Source organism: Xenopus laevis, chromosome 8L, assembly GCF_017654675.1.
Source record: "Xenopus laevis strain J_2021 chromosome 8L, Xenopus_laevis_v10.1, whole genome shotgun sequence".
NCBI classification, from domain to species: Eukaryota; Metazoa; Chordata; class Amphibia; order Anura; family Pipidae; genus Xenopus; species Xenopus laevis.
Window position 1 is genome coordinate 59,620,253 of NC_054385.1, and position 19,545 is coordinate 59,639,797.

General features: G+C 35.9%; 1 protein-coding gene across 8 annotated transcripts in view; it reads right to left on the bottom strand.

Annotated features, from left to right (window-relative positions):
• LOC108698483 (muscleblind-like protein 2) overlaps positions 1-18,996 on the bottom strand; it is a 71,605-nt gene extending 52,609 nt beyond the window's left edge. Inside the window, exon 1 of one of the 8 annotated variants that reach the window (XM_041572796.1) lies at positions 18,342-18,986. The gene's annotated coding sequence lies outside the window, so the exon portion shown is untranslated. Of the gene's footprint in view, positions 1-1,890; positions 2,155-18,064; positions 18,312-18,341 lie in introns of those variants that run through there. The other 7 variants (XM_041572797.1, XM_041572798.1, XM_041572793.1 and 4 more) reach the window with 7 other exon arrangements.
• Positions 18,997-19,545: the final 549 nt, after the last annotated feature.

Sequence of the window (19,545 nt, forward strand, 5' to 3'; positions counted from 1 at the left end):
GCTCCGAATTACAGAATGGCCGTCTCCCATAGACTCCATTTTATCCAAATAATCCAAATTTTTAATAATGATTTCCTTTTTCTCTGTAATAATAAAACAGTAGCTTGTACTTGATCCAAACTAAGATATAATTAATCCGTATTGGAAGCAAATCCAGCCTATTGGGTTTATTTACTAGTAGACTTAAGGCATAAAGACCCAAATTACCAAGCCCCAAGTAAATGCAACATACAAGGAATGACAAGTACCGTATATACTCGAGTATAAGCCGAGGTACCTAATTTTACCTCCAAAAACTGGGAAAGCTTATTGACTCTAGTATAAGCCAAGGGTGAGAAATGCAGCAGCTTCTGGTAAGTTTCAATCAAAAAATTGAGGGTTTCTGCTCCCATTGGAGGTGCCGGCGTCTTGTTTTTGGATGCCGGCGACCATTCTTGGACGCCGGCGAATATTCTTGGAGACTATTCTTGGACGCCGGCGACTATTCTTGGATGCAGGCGACTATTCTTGGACGCCGGCGACCGTTTTTGCACTTGACCCGAGTATAAGCCGAGGTAGCGTTTTTCAGCATATTTTGGGGGCTGAAAAACTCGGCTTATACTGGAGTATATACGGTACGTTTAAGCAGACTTCATCGCTAAAGGTTCCATCTGTCAAAGCTGTGCTTTACATCAACATATCTACATAAGTGACCTTAAGCTTCTATCAATTTCTGCTCTCCTAAAACACTGGGATGCTTGAAGTTGTAGTTCAGCAATAGCTGAAGAGTCCATTGATCTCAGATGAAGCACTCCCTCACATGTTGTTTCACTTTCCTCTGTTCATAGCTTAACAATTTCCTTTTCGTCTCTATCCAGTACTGTAGAACCTTAGGCTATTCTAGTAATAGGGAGAGAAAGAATGGCCAGTGGATATGATTCTTCAGTATGATAGCTTAGATTTACTAAGGAAACAGAAAGGGAAGTGTAAATGATCCACCCAACCGTGGCCTTGATGAGAGGCTGCAAGTGAGCACACACACAAGGCAAGCATTTCCGCTCCTGAATCTTATGGCCTTACATTCCAGTGCCGAGCAGACTTACGTATTAATGAAGAATAAACGAGCGATGCTATAAATAAACTCGGCAAACAATCAAGCATTCCTTGTAATAGTAAAAAGGTTATTTCTAACTGGATACCTGCATGAAAGGAGTTAATTCTTAGAGATCAGAAATCAAAAGGACTGATAATTCAAACTCTATAGTGTCCCCTGCAAAAGGTACTTTATTTAACAAAAACAAAAAAGGCTAAATTGCCACACTAGCATGTATGAATAAAGAAATGTTTGGTAAAAGCTAGAGTTTAAAAACATGTATATATAGTTTTATATATAAAAGACAATTTTTAAAATACAGATATACAGTATATAAATAAATATTCTCAAATGAAACAAAGAATTAATTCCTGTCCCCTGTGATCTCATATTCACTCACAGACCCTTCCAATTGACTGTACAGTATGTCAATTCTTGATGCACCAACCATGTTTTATTTGTTCTCTAAAACTGTTACTGTGCATTTTTGCCCTGGGCTCGCTCACATTTTTATCTCGTCTGTCTGCTGGTTCATTTCTTACCAAAGTGTGCTGCGGAAATTGTCTAAGCTTTAGAAAATAAAAAATAAACGGTATAACTATGCACACATGTCCATATGGCAGGAAAGTCGAGCTGGATTCAAAACACATTACAAGTAAATGAATGAATAATTAAATGCATACAGAAGTACAACAAATGATGTATATCAGCAGCAAAGAAATTCTAGAGATGCACATACACACATATGAACACTAAAGGCATAGGTTGGCCGAGCAGCCGTTAGCATGTTAACACTGTCTACTTTAGTGCTTTTGTACCTCATTCTCTGTTGTGATTGGCAATTTCCCTCTAACCAAAGCAGCATTTTTTTGCACGTCTGGAAAAGTGCTCGGTCCCCGTGCTTGTTCCCTTTTTGCCGTTACTCCAGCATTGGCCCACGAAAATAAAGGAGATGTGCATTGAAGGTATCCCAGCCCGAGAAGCAAAAAATGAGTGGCAGCCAGGAAATGGGTCAGTCAGAAGTGCCGCCAAAATGTGAGCTGTTTCTAAAGAAAGGCCCTCCCTCATCGAGTCTGCCAATCAAACATGGGTCACGAGGCTGTTTGCACAGACTGAATAGAGTTCCTATTGACACAGCTTATGTCTGCAGCATGCTACCCTCAGCACAGCTTTCATGCACAGATCAAATTACAGACGCTTTCTCTCTAGCATTCAGAAGGACGCTGTAAAATACAACCTTTTCCCAGAAAACATGTTTTTAGCTTTCACCCCACAAGTGACCAGTGTTTATCAATAGTACAAGAGATTTAAAAGACGAAACTCGGTGCAACATATAATTCACAGTGTTTATATAACTATTCTTGTCTGCTTTTTACCCAAATGAGCTACACTGAGAAAAGGGAACGTTAGCAGTACAGGTATGGGACCTGTTATCCAGAATACTTGGGACCTGGTATTTTCCGGATAAGGGATCTTTCCGTAATTTGGATCTTAATACTTTCTACTAGAAAATCATGTAAACATTAAATATACCCAATAAGGATTAATTATATATTAGTTTGGATTGAGTACAATGTAATGTTTTATTATAAAAGAGAAAAAGGAAATCATATTTAAAAAATTTGGATTATTTGGATAAAACGGAGTCTATGGGAGGTGGCCTTTCTGTAATTTGGAGCTTTCTGGATGACGGATTCCATACCTGTACATTCATATACAGATGGATAGGTCATGGCACAATCTACAGTGTTAGTATGTGAATATATAAAGGTGTTCACAATAGTGTGCTGATAGTCCTACAGATCTGTCTGTGACACAAGCCTCCCTGAAACAACATGCACTGCTATTTAGTGTTTAAAAAGGTGCTGTGATGTGTCCTCAGATAGCATAGCTTGGGGTATATGGAAGTTCAGATATTGAGATATTAATGGTCTGTTTAAACCTAGTCATACTAGTGCAGAATACTCTGTTTGTTAAAGAAAAATATGTGTTTTGCGGGCATAATAAAATGTAAATGTGCCAAATCAACAACTGATGGTAACATGCTGTGCCAGGTAAAGAATGCAGAGGGTGTGACTTTCACTCATACATTAAATTCTGTTGAATTTAATGTCCAACAGCAGAAGAAGCATCAAAATGGTGTATTCAAAGTTCCTGTACCAAAGGCAGACAAGTGTGGGCGTCCAATGCCATTCACCCGAGTGTGTGTGAATTCGATAAGGACCTAGAGATTGTAAGCTTCACTGGGGAAGGGAACAGGGATTCCACCTACTGTTGTATTATTACAGAGAAAACATTTTTTTAATTCTTTGATTAAAATGGAGTTTATGGTAGATAAACTTTCCACAATTCAGAGCTTTCTGAATAACGGGTTATGTTTTGGGTTTCTATACTAGCCAATGTAAACCAGAACCTATTAGCAGTCTGTGCCTGCAAAGATACCCCAGTAGCTGCCCATCTTTTTTTCTGCTTATTCACTGCACACGCTCTATACTTCTGTCAGTTATCTGAGCTAAGGAACAGATACACAATAAACTGAATATATAATATATAATATATATATATATATATATATATATATATATATATATATATAAAATATATATAAAATATATATATATATATAAATATATATATAATATATATATATATATAAAATGTGTATGTGTGTATATATATATATATATATATATATATATAAATGTGTGTGTGTGTATATATATATATATATATATATATATATATATATATATATATATAAAATGTGTATATATATATATATATATATATATATATAAAATGTATATATATATATAAATATATATATATATATATATATATATATAAAATATATATATATATACAGTAGTAAAAGGACCCGCACTCCAAGTTTTATGTGAAAAAGTGCTGAATTTTATTCACACATGCATATCCATCACATATGCATGTGTGAATAAAATTCAGCACTTTTTTCACATAAAACTTGGAGTGCGGGTCCTTTTACTACTGTGTACAAGAATACTTTGACCAACGCACCCACTTCGTTTGAAATCCGGTAAGAGTGCGCTCACTCAACAGACTGTGTGTGTGTGTGTGTATGTATATATATATATATATATATATATATATATATATATATATATATATATATATATATATATATATATAAAAATATACATATATATATATACATACATATATACATACATACATACATACATATATGGCTGATTACTAATTCAGATCATTGGTACATTTAGATCAGCTCTGTAGCATTGGTCTACATGACAATGAGCATGTGAGGTCACTGACACTCCTAACAAAATCCAAAATGGGACGCTCCTGTGACAACTTTGAAGTCCTGGATCATTATACTATACAGAGGCCAAACATTTAGGCTGGTTTAGTTTTCTTTTAAAAGAGAAAAAAGATAAAAATATAATAAGGCCCATATAATTTTCCAGAAAAGATGGCAACCCTGAGGGTGATGATGTCACTAATGAATAATCTGCATAAATGCTTAGCGCTGTATAAATAGCAGATATAAATGCACCTGTAATTTGTTCATAAAAATGAACAAATTTCTTACATAAAAATGCATGTCTGTAGCTCTCTGCTACCTGCCCTTCCCAAATTTGCCTGGTTTCTGGTGCGGTTTATTCTGGTGCATTTCAAATATTAATACTAATTTGAGAAAATTTGCAAGGGAGTGGGATCAGGGTGACTAGCAAAAAAAATCAGTAGAATATGACTAAGTTAGTATTACATTTTTTTGCACTTATTGATGATATCCTTCCCTTTAACAAGAAGAGGCTACTTATATCTATTAGCTTTTTTTTAATGCTGAAAAGTTAATACTAATTTAGCGGATGGTCATTTGCCCTTTACTGATCAATAAAATTCCCTTATTAAAATTAACATATACAGCTAGGACCTACAAAATACAAAAATATTGGGGGAGAAAGAACTTAATGAAGATGTTAAAACAATTGTGAATGTTACACTTATTCTGTATGACCTTGACCTTGGCTAGTGTCCCAAAGGTAGGGTCTCAATTATTCTCAATTATTATTGCACACTGGTCTATGCCTCGGATTCGTTATATGGTGCAAACAAGTGTAGTATATCTTTGCCATGAGCCACTTGTTAGTGCATAAATACAATCTTTTAAAAATTACATATTTATCTGAAATAGAACAGACGTGAAAAATTAGATAAAGTGGTAATATATTGTATGTGCAGTATTATATATTTCTCATTAAAAAAAACGCAAGAATAATTCCTTTTTGTCTGACTCATTTTCCTTAGAGACAGATGGGGACCAGATCTCAAAATCATCCCTTGTTCTCAAAGATTTTCTTAAAGTCTGCTACATCTGAAACACATTTGCCAGGAATTAGTCAAGTATCACAAGTATTATTTGGCAGTTTTAGACAATAACTGTGAACAAAATTATCTGATATTTTGGTATTGGAATAAAGCAGGCGATGAGAATTCTGATATTACCTCATGTACATCCCAAAGGCAATGATGGTGGTGGCACTAATTAGTCCCTAGGTCATTCTTTCCTTCGTTTAAGAGCAGTCAACAAAAGTGATTATCATTATTCAGAGTTTGAAAGCAGAATAATACCTTTAAATATACACTGGAAGAAAAAGCTGCAAATGCAGATCTACAGTATTGGTGCACTCCTTTCTGCTTTTGGGAAATTATAAAGTTTGGTCTTTCTTGGAGTTACCCACTACACATATGTCTAGAGTAGAAAAAGAGTACCGTATTATCTTTATTATTTATTGACAAAAATGAATCTTGTTAATTAAATTAGTGTTGAAAAAAATGCATATTTTTTTTTCAAACATAAACCCTTGCATGTATGAATATTTCATTCTGCTTACAGTAGTAGAATTCTAGGGGGCAGATTCACTAAAGGGCAAAGTGGCCAACGTTAGCATAAATTCGCCAGAAATCCCATACGCAGGGACATCTCCAATTCATTAACAAGAGGACAATTCGCTAGGGAACAAAATTGTCGCTAGCGTTCGCACCCTATCGGCAAGCGACTTTTCACTCTGGCAAAAAATTGTTAATCTGCAAATTCACTAAGATGCGAATTTTACTGAACGGTACCTCTTTCACCAGAGTTCGCCACCTCAGACCAGGCGAACTGATAAAACTAAGCTAAATCTTCCTCAATCTTATGTCAGTGACATCATATCCTTTATGCCGGAAATGCATTAAAGTTATAAAAAATGCTGACGAAGTTTCGCTAGGAGGAAATGAACTCTAGCAAAGTTGTGATAAAGAAAAAAAATAATTTTGGACTCCAAACACATGGGGTGTTTAGTCTGCTGCCACAGTGCTATAATCAAATTTTATCAAGTTTTATGTGTTTATATTTACTAGTAGAATTACAGTAGAACCCTGACTTTACATTTCCCAGGGGATGGCGTCAAAACGGTGTAAAATCAGGATTCTACTGTAATCTCGCCTTCTTTTTCCAGTGATTGTAGTTCAGTCTCATTTAAGGCTATGATACAAGGGGGTGTTTTGACTTCCATGGTGCTGTTGTTTAGAATAGCGATGATGAAAACACCCCAAATAGCTTGTCAATACTTGAAATGCTCAGCCTGTGTTAGACGCTGGTGGTGCTATTGTGAGTTTGGATCCACTAAAACCATGGTTAATCCAGTCAACTGTTACAACTGGAAATGACCAATCATTAATCTAGAGTACAGATTGGATACTGTGAGTTACTGCTCTCAGGTTAGTTTATGAATCCAAGTATTTATAAAAGGGATCTAAAACCAAAAATAAATTGCTGTAAACATAGAGTGCTTCTCTAAGCACGTTTGCAGTTTAGTTTTAACAACACACAAAAATGCATAGAAAGCACAAAGACAGCTGACACTGACCTTCAAAGAGAGCTGTTGAGTTAACAGATCTAGAGTAGAAATTTTATAGGCAAATGATCAAATACAGATAGTCTAGAAGCACTAAAAGTGTCTGATGGTAGCCTTCAGAGGATTAAACGTGGCACAAAAGAATGGTTGAATGCATTATAGAAGACTGCAACCATGCAAACCATGTCAGCAGACACACACAGAACAGGCAATGTTAAGTAAGTGCTCAATATATTTTGGGGAAATGATTAAGTGCCAGTAACCATTGCTAGACAGTGACTAGATAGCAACTGGCTACCTTTAGTCCTTTGGTGGTCTCTTTTGTTCAAGTGAACTATTTAATTTTATGCATGGTGCATTCAGAGATGAAGAATTCTACAAGAGTCAATCCTGTGATCTGGTCCTGTCATATGAAACTCACTGCTGACTAGTTATACATGTCAAAAGCTGGGCATGTCGAGCCCATTTAAAATGACTGTGACTGCCTAATAGTACAGAAACATACTTCCTATTCCAAAAGCAGCCATAAACAGACGGCATACCAGGGAAAACTGAAAATACATTAGTTAAATTATTTTACCCAATATAGCTTAATCTATTTATTTTCATGGTATTCTTTCTTCATGTGAAATAAAAAAAAAAATAAGAATTGGCTTGTATCATTGCAATGAAAACACTAGAAAAAAAGAGGAGAAATGTAAATGCTTGTTCTTTTTAAAAATGTCTGGTTCAGTAAATAAGCAAAAATAATAGAATACATATTCTATTCAGTGAAAGGCATTCATTTCTTCACCCTTACTATAATTGGGAATAAATCTGGAAACGAGAAAAAAAAAACACTCAGGAAGTGCTCTGTAAACTATCACATGAATGCATTTTATTATTATTTAAGAAAATGTTATAGTTTTCATAAATATCCCCAAAATTGTGCAAACTGCATGTTTTTGGTAATATCTGAAGGGCATCTTGTTTTACCTTACATTAAAAAGCAGATAATAAAGTGAGTACTAAGAGGCCCTGCAGAAACAGTCAATTCAGCAGCTGCAGATCACAAGCTACATTTTAGGTATACATAAAGTGTAATAAATGTATTGTTGTGAGGCAGCTCAGGACTTGGTTTTTTAAAAAGTTATTTTAAGCATGCATTTTTTTGTTGGTTTGTATTATTGAAGTGCAGATATTTGACTGACTTTTAAAGGTAGAGTTTCTTTAAAAAATCTTCCATTTCCTCAGCCGTAAGAATTTTTATTAAAATATTTATGTGAAAAGCCAAATATAAGCATTGTCATGCTAGACTTATATTTTGCCACTGTAAATATAATTACATGTGAGTTTATAAACTATCATGGCTGTCAGATTATATAAGGTTACAGATTTCCTGATGTAACAGTGTGTAATTATTGCACTCCCAGACATGCTCAAAACTCTGACTCACAAGAATTGCTGTGTGCTTTTTTTGTGTTGATTTTTTTTTTCAAGGCTGATTCAATGTGATATTAGCTGTACAGTAATGACTAAGGGGGTCATCTGACTTGTCACTCCCTGTTCTGCTATTTGGCAGTTTAGCTGGTTGGAAATATATCTGTCTATAAAGAACATTTTAGTGAAACCTCTTTATATCCCAGTAGATAGGAGAGTTGTATATTAAAATTAATATTGACATGTTTCCTTAAACAAGAAAAAATGTCAGTACACTGTAGTACTTAAGAAAAGATATCCCTAATGCCCAAAAAAAAGTTAATTTATAACAACTAGTAAGATGTTTGTTCTTAAACAGCTGTTAAACGCAACATCTTGATAGGTTGCTGTGGGATACTAGACCTATAAAAAGCTTAGCATCTTTGTGACATAACCATATTAATGCACAAGGCTGAGTTGACACATAAGGGGGTTATTTACTAAACCTCAATTTTTTTTCTGATCAGGCTTTTTGCAGCAAAAATTTTCATGAAAAAAACCTCAAATATTTCAAGATCTTTTAAACCCCGATGCTGCAAAAAACCCAAATCCGAAATCCGGTATCTCAAACTAGTCAATAAGTCAATGGCATAATCTGAAAAAATTGTGGTTTTCGGGCGATAACTCAAATATATCAAGTGATTCGTGATTAAACTAAAAATTAGTAGGATTCGAGTTTTCACTCGATATTATCAAGTTTTTTCCTGACCCGATTTTTCCGAGTTATATTGATAAATAGGATAAAATTGTGGATGGTAGCTTGGTTTAATAAAAATGAGATACATTCGAGTTTTAATAAATAACCTCCTTAATATCATATTGTACAGGAGGGTAATTATTTTTTATAATATACAAGTTTTTGCGAGATATGTGACTATTTATTAAAGGAATAGTGTACCCTCTGTTGTAAAATATAAAGGGATACTATAAGGAACCGAGGAGTTCCATGACTATATAAAGGCACAAGGTAGAGTGCTTTTATACAGGTTATGAGACTCCAAAGTGACTTCTGATACCCTCATATTTTACACAGGAGATACATTATTATAATACACATATTTGAGTCATGACCGAAATCACAGCATTAAGCACAATTATACAACATAACTGGTGACATCACTAAGTACTGTGCATAAGAATATAATTTACAGGATGTTCATGTCTCTTGTGTATTATAATAAATGCTCCAAACATTATGCATTGAAAATGATCTTGAATGGTATAAAGGAGAGCAGAACTCTCTGGCATAATACAACCTCTTATAAAGGGCTATACAGCAGTTCACACTTTCATGTATGTTTTACTTTAACCCTATATACAGTATGAGATTGTTTTCTGACGGGGAGGTACTCCAAATGCCAGTTAAATGCCAAATAAGTATCTGAAAATTCACATTGGGCAGCTGCAATTTGACCAGCAAAGCTTTTTAGCAGGTGTCCTAAAAAGTAAATCAATCGCATTAAGACAAATCTATAAAATTAACATTGTATCAAGGTATAGTGACTATGAAACAAACACTGTTATTATAATTATATATATATATATCTATCTATCTATCTATCTCTATAATTTGTGAGATATATATAATTGTATGGTACCATTATGAATCATATGGGGACCACATAATCACAAACAGTTAAAAATACAATTCATTAAAACAAGCAGGGGAAAAACTTGTATGAAAAAGCCCATTATTAGGATTAACAAGGAGTAAGTACTATGCCAGTATGAAAAAACTATAACAGATAAAAACCATAATCATATGGGTATAGAGTAAAAAAAATTCCAAATTCCAGAGAGGTAATTGGACTGTGTGTTTTAGTTTAGGCAAGAGACCTGTATACAGCATACTGATAAACTCTGTAGGGAACTCCAGTGGCTAGAGCCAATTGAATATTAGCAGATACTGTACACACTTGTGGAATGTTGCACATTGGACTTTTACCACCAACACATAAATTTTACTCTGAGCTTCCTATTTTGGTTACAGGCCAGCAATGGAAGTGGCCAGACTAAGCAGGTCAGCTGCTGCAGTCAGCACTATTATAGTAGCTATGTTGATTGATATAGACTAGACCCAGCTATGTCACTTTTGACATTCTGCAGGCTCACCTGTTCAACACACCACTAGCCTACTTCCAGAAATCTGCACTTGTCCTGTCTGTAGACTGTTGCCTGTGTGGGCTGGCTTAAATAGGCACTGGAATGGGCCTAAATACTCCTTATTGCTATACACAATGTATGAACAATTAGACTTTATTAATTATAATAATATATGAAACTAATGCTATTATACTATATACACACACACACACTTTTATATACAGTACTTAAAGGTTTAGTTAATTCCATGGAACAAGCCAGGCACAAAATTAAACAAAGCATAAGAGTTTTGTACATTAAAGCGTACTTAATATTACTATTAAGTATTTATAATGGACATATTCCGCATAAATGGACAATAAATGGGTATATACATTAAACATGGAGATTGGCATACAAAGCAGCCAATATTTATCATAAAAAATATTTTTCCACACCAGAGGTGTGGACTAATAAAGCACAGACTCCAGTTGGGGGGAAATACAGTTTTTACCCATAGCAAGCACTACCCGTTGCAGGCAGCAATGTTATGGTACACGCACATGCATAATCGAGTTCCCCCTTCCTTCTGCTCATTATGCACATGCTTGTGATGTAGGATCAAGGGATGCATGCATCATCCAATCGTATGCCACACACGTCCATAATGAGCAAGCTGTGGCACTTGCATGTGCTCCAACATGGCTGCCAACAGGAGGAACCTCATTCTGGTGTGGCTCTTGCAAGAGGCATTTTCTTACAAAAATATTTTTTCTCCCAACCAGAATGTGGGCTCTTAGCCTGCACCTGTGGTGGGGAATTGTTTTTCTTAATCAAATATTTTGCTTCCAAATAATAGCATAACCAGTAGATTTCAGTTGACAGCAATTCTACAGAACAAAAATAAGATAAAAAATACACATCATTCAGGTGTAAGGATGCACAGTTGATTCAAGCTAGCCCTCTACTTAACATCGGTGTCTTTCAGTAGAGACACTATGGGTAGGGACACAAGTGCTTAATGTATGAGACATAGTAAATTCCCTTAGTAAGGATAAGTAAAACACAAAAAAAAATGAAATTTCTATCAAGGGCTTTTATAAAAGCAAAAGCACTTTTTAAAGGGACGTGGAGAACTTTCCATCTGTGCCCTGAAACTCAGCAGTACCTTTAGGCAAAACAGTAATTGCAGAGGTACATGCCCCATTGTCATCATGTGGCTATATGAAAAATGATAGCCTAAATTTATCTCACATAAGTTAATATTAAGTCTGTAAAGAAAGAGCTAGAACTGCACTGTTATACCATTAGCTGTATTAAAGTTATCTGCTCTGGTATAAACAGGAAGACATCGAATACTGGAATTATAGAGTGGCTGACATTAATTACAGGATCCTATGACAGGTTGAACATGTAGTGTAACTAACACCTGCTGGATATGTCAGGTAATCCTTTACTTTTTTTTAATACTAGTGTCCTCTACAGAATTAGTACTGTTCTTTTTATGTAGCGGAGATTAAGTTCTGTATTTCACCTAAAAGTGTCCATACTTTCTCCAAGAACAATAAGAAAACAGTTGAAACCCCAAAGCTATGAAATTACACGTCTTCCTCCAAACCATATGTTTGGGATATACAGCCATTGCTTTTCATAAGGTACTTAAAGGCGAAGGAAACCTAGTCGGCGCAAAAACCCTCCCCCCCTCCCCCCTGGCCTGCCTGTCCCGCTGGGCAAATGATCCTAAATTGTTACTTACCCTTCTGCGCAGGTCCAGTCTATGGAGTTCACCGATGCCATCTTCTTCCACGCGATCTTCTTCCTGCTTTGACCGGCGCATGCGCAGTAGGAGCATTTCGCCGGTACGATCTACTGCGCATGCGCCAAAACTCACAAAGTGAAATCGGAAAACTTTGTGACTTTTGGCGCATGCGCAGTAGATCCGTACCGGCGAAATGCTCCTACTGCGAATGCGCCAAAACACCGGTCAAAGCAGGAAGAAGATCGCGTAGAAGAAGAAGGTACCTGTGAACTCCGTGAACTGGACCCGGGCAGAAGGGTAAGTAACAAGTTAGGGGCATTTGCCCAGCGGGACAGGTAGGCCAGGGGGGAGCAGGGAGGGTGGGCAGCAACACACGGGAGGGGGGGAGGGTTTTTGCGCTGACTGGGTTTCCTTCTCCTTTAAGCTTTTCAGAATCTACTCAATGCAGTATAATTTGGTTGTCAGAAGATCCTGCGAGTCGGAGAATAAAAGACATGGGTTTTATCTAGATATCCACAAGAAGTAGTCATTTTACACTGTAAACTATACTTTGTTGCTTGATTGCTGTACTGTAATCTTCCAAATTAGATTTATATTTTAGTTAATAAAGTTATTAAATACAAAGCAAATAATCTAATAGCACATGGATAGTAATTTCAGACATTAAATTTGAACGTATATATGTATTTTCTGAAAGAATAGAGATATATCGGCACTTCAAAAGATGGTAATACATTGGGTCTCATTTCTGCACTTAAAGGAATTGTTCAGTGTAAAAATAAAAAGTGGGTAAATAGGCTGTGCAAAATATGTAATGTATAACGGCTGGAGTGACTGGATGTCTAACAGAACAAAACACTACTTCCTGCTTTTCAGCTCTCTTGGTTTCCACTGATAGGTTACCAGGCAGTAACCAATAAGTAACTTGGGGGGGGGCAAATGGGTCATAACTGTTGCTTTTGAATCTGAGCTGCATGCTGAGGATTAATTGTAAACTCACTGAACAGTTATTTCAGTTGTGACACTCCTTCAAGTCGCTGACTAACTCAGAGTTAGAGAGCTGAAAATCAGTGGAAACCAAGAGAGCTGAAAAGCAGGAAGTTGTGTTCTGTTATACTAGACATCCAGTCACTCCAGCCTTTATACATTACATTTTTGGCTGAATTAACTATATTAGAAACATTTTTTATTTTTCACAGCCTATTTATCCAGTTTTTATTTTTACACTGAACTGTTCCTTTAATTTGTTCTTCTGTTAAGTGTGATTGACCTGTTGCAACATTGAGCACCTGTAGTCACAACATGCAAAGGGTACAGGGCTTCCTTGCTGCACCTCATACACTGAAGTAGGCACAAATGGTGCATGTTCAAGTACATGCCAGATCCTTGTGCATGTTTTTTTAATGGGTGAGGTTCATGCCCATGTCTGTAGCTACTTTGGTGATCGTAAATGAGCTGTATTGTTCTCAAGCACAGGGCAATGGTAAATGTAAAGTGCCCGAACTGAACGTGACTGAAATAACCCAGATCAAGCAACATTATTTTTTTTTTTGCAACAAAGGATAGGTCTGTTTCACTGGCAGCACAGTATAAATACTTTAAAGTGAAGCAGTATTACAATATTGGTAAAGTTTCAGAATATAAAACATCTGAAGATCATTTTCAAGGTCCCTTCAGCAATCATGAGGACATCGTGCCGACATTTTATTGTGTTCTGCCACTGAAATGGCTGAAGCCCTGCCAGTATCAATTTCCATTAACTTCATATCCATAAATGCAATATGAACACTACTTTATTGCCTGCGACAAGCATTACAGAGAAAAGAAACTATTCTTATAATAGCTATCATTACAAATGGCTACATCTAGAAGAAAATATTCATATTGCTGATTGCTAAATCTACCACCACATATCTGGTGATTCTACATACTGTATGTTAATTCTACAGTACTATAACTGAAGCGTACTTTGTGCAGTGACGTTTTTGGTGGAAGAATTATTTTATCTTTTTTGTTAACATGGTCAGGTCATTTTGGGGGCGGTGATATCTGCAGATTTTTTTTTCTAATTTAAAAGTTGACCTAAATTATTTAAATTTTAGTAAAATAAGAGGATCAAGGGTCTGAGCACTTTTTGAATGCACTGTATGTGGAATACTCATTGGTAGTCTAAAGGTTGCGGCTATTGAAGAGCAGTGGGAATATTGTCTTTGCTTTTCATCCTTCTGGCAAGACAAGTTTAGGTCTGGCATATTCTAGGAGAACCTGCGTGAATATGCAATGTCGACTGTAAAGTGAGGTGGTGGAAGAAATAATGTTCTGGGGCTGTTTTTTGTGGTTTGAACAAAAGTACCTACTTCACCAAAAGCAAACTTTAACAAGCTTGTAATGTGAATCTTAACAATATTGTGCTCTCTCTCATTCAACCATAATGGCTCCATGCACAAAAGGGTGCTGTACAGAAATGGTTTGTTGATATGGCTGTGAAATAACTTGACTAGCCTGCACAGAGCCCTGATCTCAACTTACTGCAAGCCAGGCCCCTATCGGCATCCGCTTCACTAAGGCTTTTATTGATTACCTTTAGTTCTGGTAAGAACCTTCACAACAAAGTAGAGGCTGAATTGGGACTACCAATTTCATACTGTAGTTGGTTTTAATTAAAAAAAACATATACAGTCATACAGGCTGGAAAGTTTGGCCTCAGTGTTTTTTTTAATGATTAAAACATGTTTAAACTAATTTTCCAAAGAATTTTGAAAACCAATGCAAGAATTAGCATTAGTCAGATGACTTACATTCCTCATTTATGCAACACTAATATTCTAATTTTTTAAAGTATCATATTTGTGCCCAAAAATGTAAATTCTGAAAATGTTATAGGCAGTTTTGTGAAATTTTACATTTACACTATATTCACATCTCTCTGTCCTAGAGAAGTTTACAGTCTATCAGTGTACATAAACTAGACTTTATTTTATCGGATGCCATTTAAACTGTTTGACTCTTGGTGTGTGGGAAAAAACTCATACAGACATACATGTAGGAGAATATTCAGACTCTTTTTAGAACGTGCTTGGTCAAAAATTAAATTGGCACCCCAGCACGGAGAGACCGCATGCTAGTATCTGTCCTGGAATTGGTGTGGTCATGTCTGCTTTCTTATTTTTTAATCACACTGCAGTTCTTAGACGCTATATTATTATGACACATAAGTACATTTGATCACTAAGAGGTAAAAATAACATATTCCAGGGACTTTTCAGCTGACTGTAAAGTGTGTCATGTGTTATCATTCTTTGAGTTACTGATACAAAAATCATTATAAAACCATTGTTCTAAATAACCTAATAACTTATTTTCCATATGACATGGTAGTCCTATGCTACTCAGTATAGATTATTAAATAAAGTGATAATGGGTAGCATTTGCATTTATAACTGGTGCTGTAGTACCAGTGATAAAATGCTTGGCCCTAGAGTTACCAACATAGTTTTTACTGACATCTAAATGCAAGGTTACAGAAAATGGAGAGCAGACCGTGGTAAATTGAAAATGGGAAATTAAGATACAATGCTGTCTCAATGGGCTTGCCATTAAAGCACTGTCTAAAAAGGACTCACTTAAGGTAAGTCATTTTCTTGTAACCTTGAATGACTAAGAGCCTGCTTTTGCAGATCAGTGCAATTTCACCTTGAATAAGTCATTGTGAGCTATTTTCAGCATAAAGCCCCCATTATTTCTGGTCTTCACCACTTTTATTGAGCCTCTAACATAATTCTTAAAATATGATTAAATGGTCTTTTTCAGAGAATGCATTTGCATGCCAACATTTTAGTCTATCGTTCTGCTTTGTGTTCATTAGAAAGTGCTGCTTATCTGTTGAGGCTCTACCAAAAGCCATTTAATCGGTATCTACTGCATATATGCAGACCATTTTAAATATTTACAAGCCATAAGATGAACAGAAAACATTTTATAAATCACCTATATGCATATACAATATCCACAAGCTATATGATGTATGGAATACATGTGATACCATATGCAGTGGCTCAGCTTAAAGGAAATGCAAACACAATTTTAGAACCCTCCTGCATGTAGGATATTTATGCCACAAAATACATATAAAATATAAATAAAAAGTACCTTATGCAATGGCTCATCTTATTTTTGTGAGGAATAAAAAATATGTTCTCAAGTTACTACATTTAAAATGATCTCACAGATATTTACTGTGCTTTTGTTCTGCATATAATATGACTTTATAGACAACCACATCACATTAATGTAACGACAAATTATTAGACCAGATAGAAAATTTCTGTTAGTATGATTCAGCAAGGAGAATCGATTAACTCCAACAATGCCAGACAGGCCTCCAAAGCTGTTCACTGCAATGCAGTCTAGATATTTCAGTTACCAAAAGGTTAAATAGAATCTGTAACATGAGGAAGTATTCTGCACATAGATTTTAATGTAGCAGTAACTCTTACAATACCAGAATCTAAAATATTTTCCTATTTAAATTTAATCGAACACTCCACATGTCATTTATGTACAGTACACAGAGCACTACCTCAAATGAGACACGGGGAATTTAAAAAACCATATGGATAGCAACAGAAGTCAAAGTAAAGTGAGACAACGTTCAAGCCGCTAGATATTACACTTTACAAATTACAAACATTTTTATTTATATTTCTTCCCATTGCATCTGGAACATTTCACCTTGATCAGATGTTCTGTACCGATTAGTCCTTGACAGCATAGAAGAAAGTGGTATCTTGGAAGAAGTGCTGAAAACCTTGCCTAAAGTCTATTTAATATGTGTTTGTCTCTGAGTAGATAATCACACAAGTAATCCATGATAAGGGCTTGCAAAAATTAACATATTCTATTCTACAAGAATCCCTCCAAGGATTTAGTCAGCAAAACTATAATGCATATAGATTTAATAAGCACTCCACAGTATCTGTGATTGGTTCTTGCTAGCTAAATCAATGGGAACCTGCAGAGGTCTGCAGAAACGTCCTGAGCACCTCTGCACCCTATTGACATGCAGAAGGAGTTAATCAATGGAAGCATCACCTTAGCAAGGATCTCATTCTTTGTTTCCAGGCAGAATACAGTGCAGATGTTAGAGGAGCCACACTGCGCATGTGCACAGCAACTGTGCATAAAAGTCTCCCACTCACTAGCACTTATGTACTTTATGCAGCTCTTACTCAAAAGTCAAGAGTATAAATACTTGTTTAATGTACTTCATTTTACCCCATCCTCAACCTATCCCTCTGGAAAAAAGAGCCTTTCAAACATAAATCTCCCTTTACAGATATAGTACAAAAGTTTTATACACAACCATTAACATGCACTAATTATATGCGCATAAAAGCTTATAAAGTTCTGCTAATAAAATCTATCTGAGGTAAACAAAAGATATATACATCGTGAAACATTGTAGCATCTTACATATTGACTTCAATGTTTTCTCAATACACAGCTTCTCCTATTTTTTGCATAAATAAGGAATGAACGAATGGGGGGGGGGAAAGAAGTGTGTTTGATATAAAAACAAGTTATGCATTTAAGAACTAAGTATTTTGGATTAAAAATACAAACACATGAAACACGGCAACATAGACAAAATAAACTAAACATAAAAATGATGTTGGCACTGCAAAGTGAAAAAAGAAAGAAAGAAAGAAAACGCTTTAAACATAAAATGACGTAGCACACAAAGTATTTCAGAGTATTCCTGAATTATAATCATGAGAAGGATATACACCATACCTATTCGTGAGAGATATTTGCCAGTATTTCTAGTAGTGACGGGCAAGGCTAGTAGTTAAATAATGTCAGTTGCTAGAAGAGAAAAGGCATAGTCCCAGGCAAGTTCAGCTGCAAATGCTCTCCTCCCTGCACATGCTGCTCACACCCTGTGGCTTCCAGTACGAATGGCTGGCATATGTGAGTGGTGTCAGTGCAGTGAGAAACAAAACTGATGCTCTATGAAGACTGCACAAAGCTGAATGTGCACAGAATGTGAACTTAGCATCCCCTTCCTTACCTTATGCTTTCAAGCTGATCAAGCAACCCCAGCAGGTCTCAGCTGCAGTATGCCATATGTAAGAAGCGGAAGCAGCAAGAAGCAAAACGGACGGAGTGCTGGGTGAGGTTTTAGCATGGGTGTATAATGAATGCCGCCATTTTAAAGCCTGGCTCCTGAAATCACTAGGCATAACCAAATTAAAGCACGCCCCACGTACATAACTTCATTGCTGGGACGTGCAGCTGGGATGCAGTGACTGCGCTGCAGGGTGTGAAACGTCAAGCAGACAGAGCTAGCTCTGATTTCCCTGCTAGAGCCGGATTAAAGCCGAATGATTTCAGCACGTCCGAGTGAAGGGAGTCGCATTTCTGCTTTTAACAATCATCATTTTATCGCGTGTCAGATGCAGAAGCTACTTTGCTGAAGCTAAAACAAAACATTTTTTTCATTTGCATTTCCTGTCTCCCTCTGCTTTACTGACTTGGTACATTCCACAAAACACCGCACCTAATGGCCTTCAGGAGCTATGTCGTATGCTGTAGCTCAGCCTGGCTGCTGCCATAGCAACACAGCTAAAACCTTCACTAATGCTGCAAATAAATCTACCATTACAATAAAGGTGACTCAAACCAATTAGTGCAAGCAAATTCACTAGTTAATATGAAACTCGCAGGCTCACTGTCCGGTAATGTCTCTTCACAAGACAGATCATTTTAAAGTAAAACCATTTCCTGTCCTTTACAGGAAATATTAAACATTAAAAAAAACTTTGTTAAAGAACGGTAATTATCTTCAGCTTCAAGAAGAAAGCAGAAACAGACACTGGCTATATTGTATTTTTTTTAGCATCAATATATCCTGTTACTTTTATATTTTCTGATAAACAGAAACATGCTTTAGACAGTGTGTGTTTATTTAAGCAAATGCATAAACACAGGAATACAGTACATGTTTTATAACTATGGAAGTATGTATTTTAGCAACCTTTTAACTTTTTTTTAAATATAAATAATAGATCATTTAAGGTTAACTCTAAGTGACCATGGGGTGTTATGGGAAATATTTACACTGACTGATTATCATAAAGGTTAGATGGTTTGCTCAAAGCTTTGTGTTAAGCTTTATTTTCAATCCATGATAACAGATCTCTTGTACACACACAGAACCTGCATTGCAGCTTACACACAGTGTGTGTGTGTGTATATATATATATATATAACAT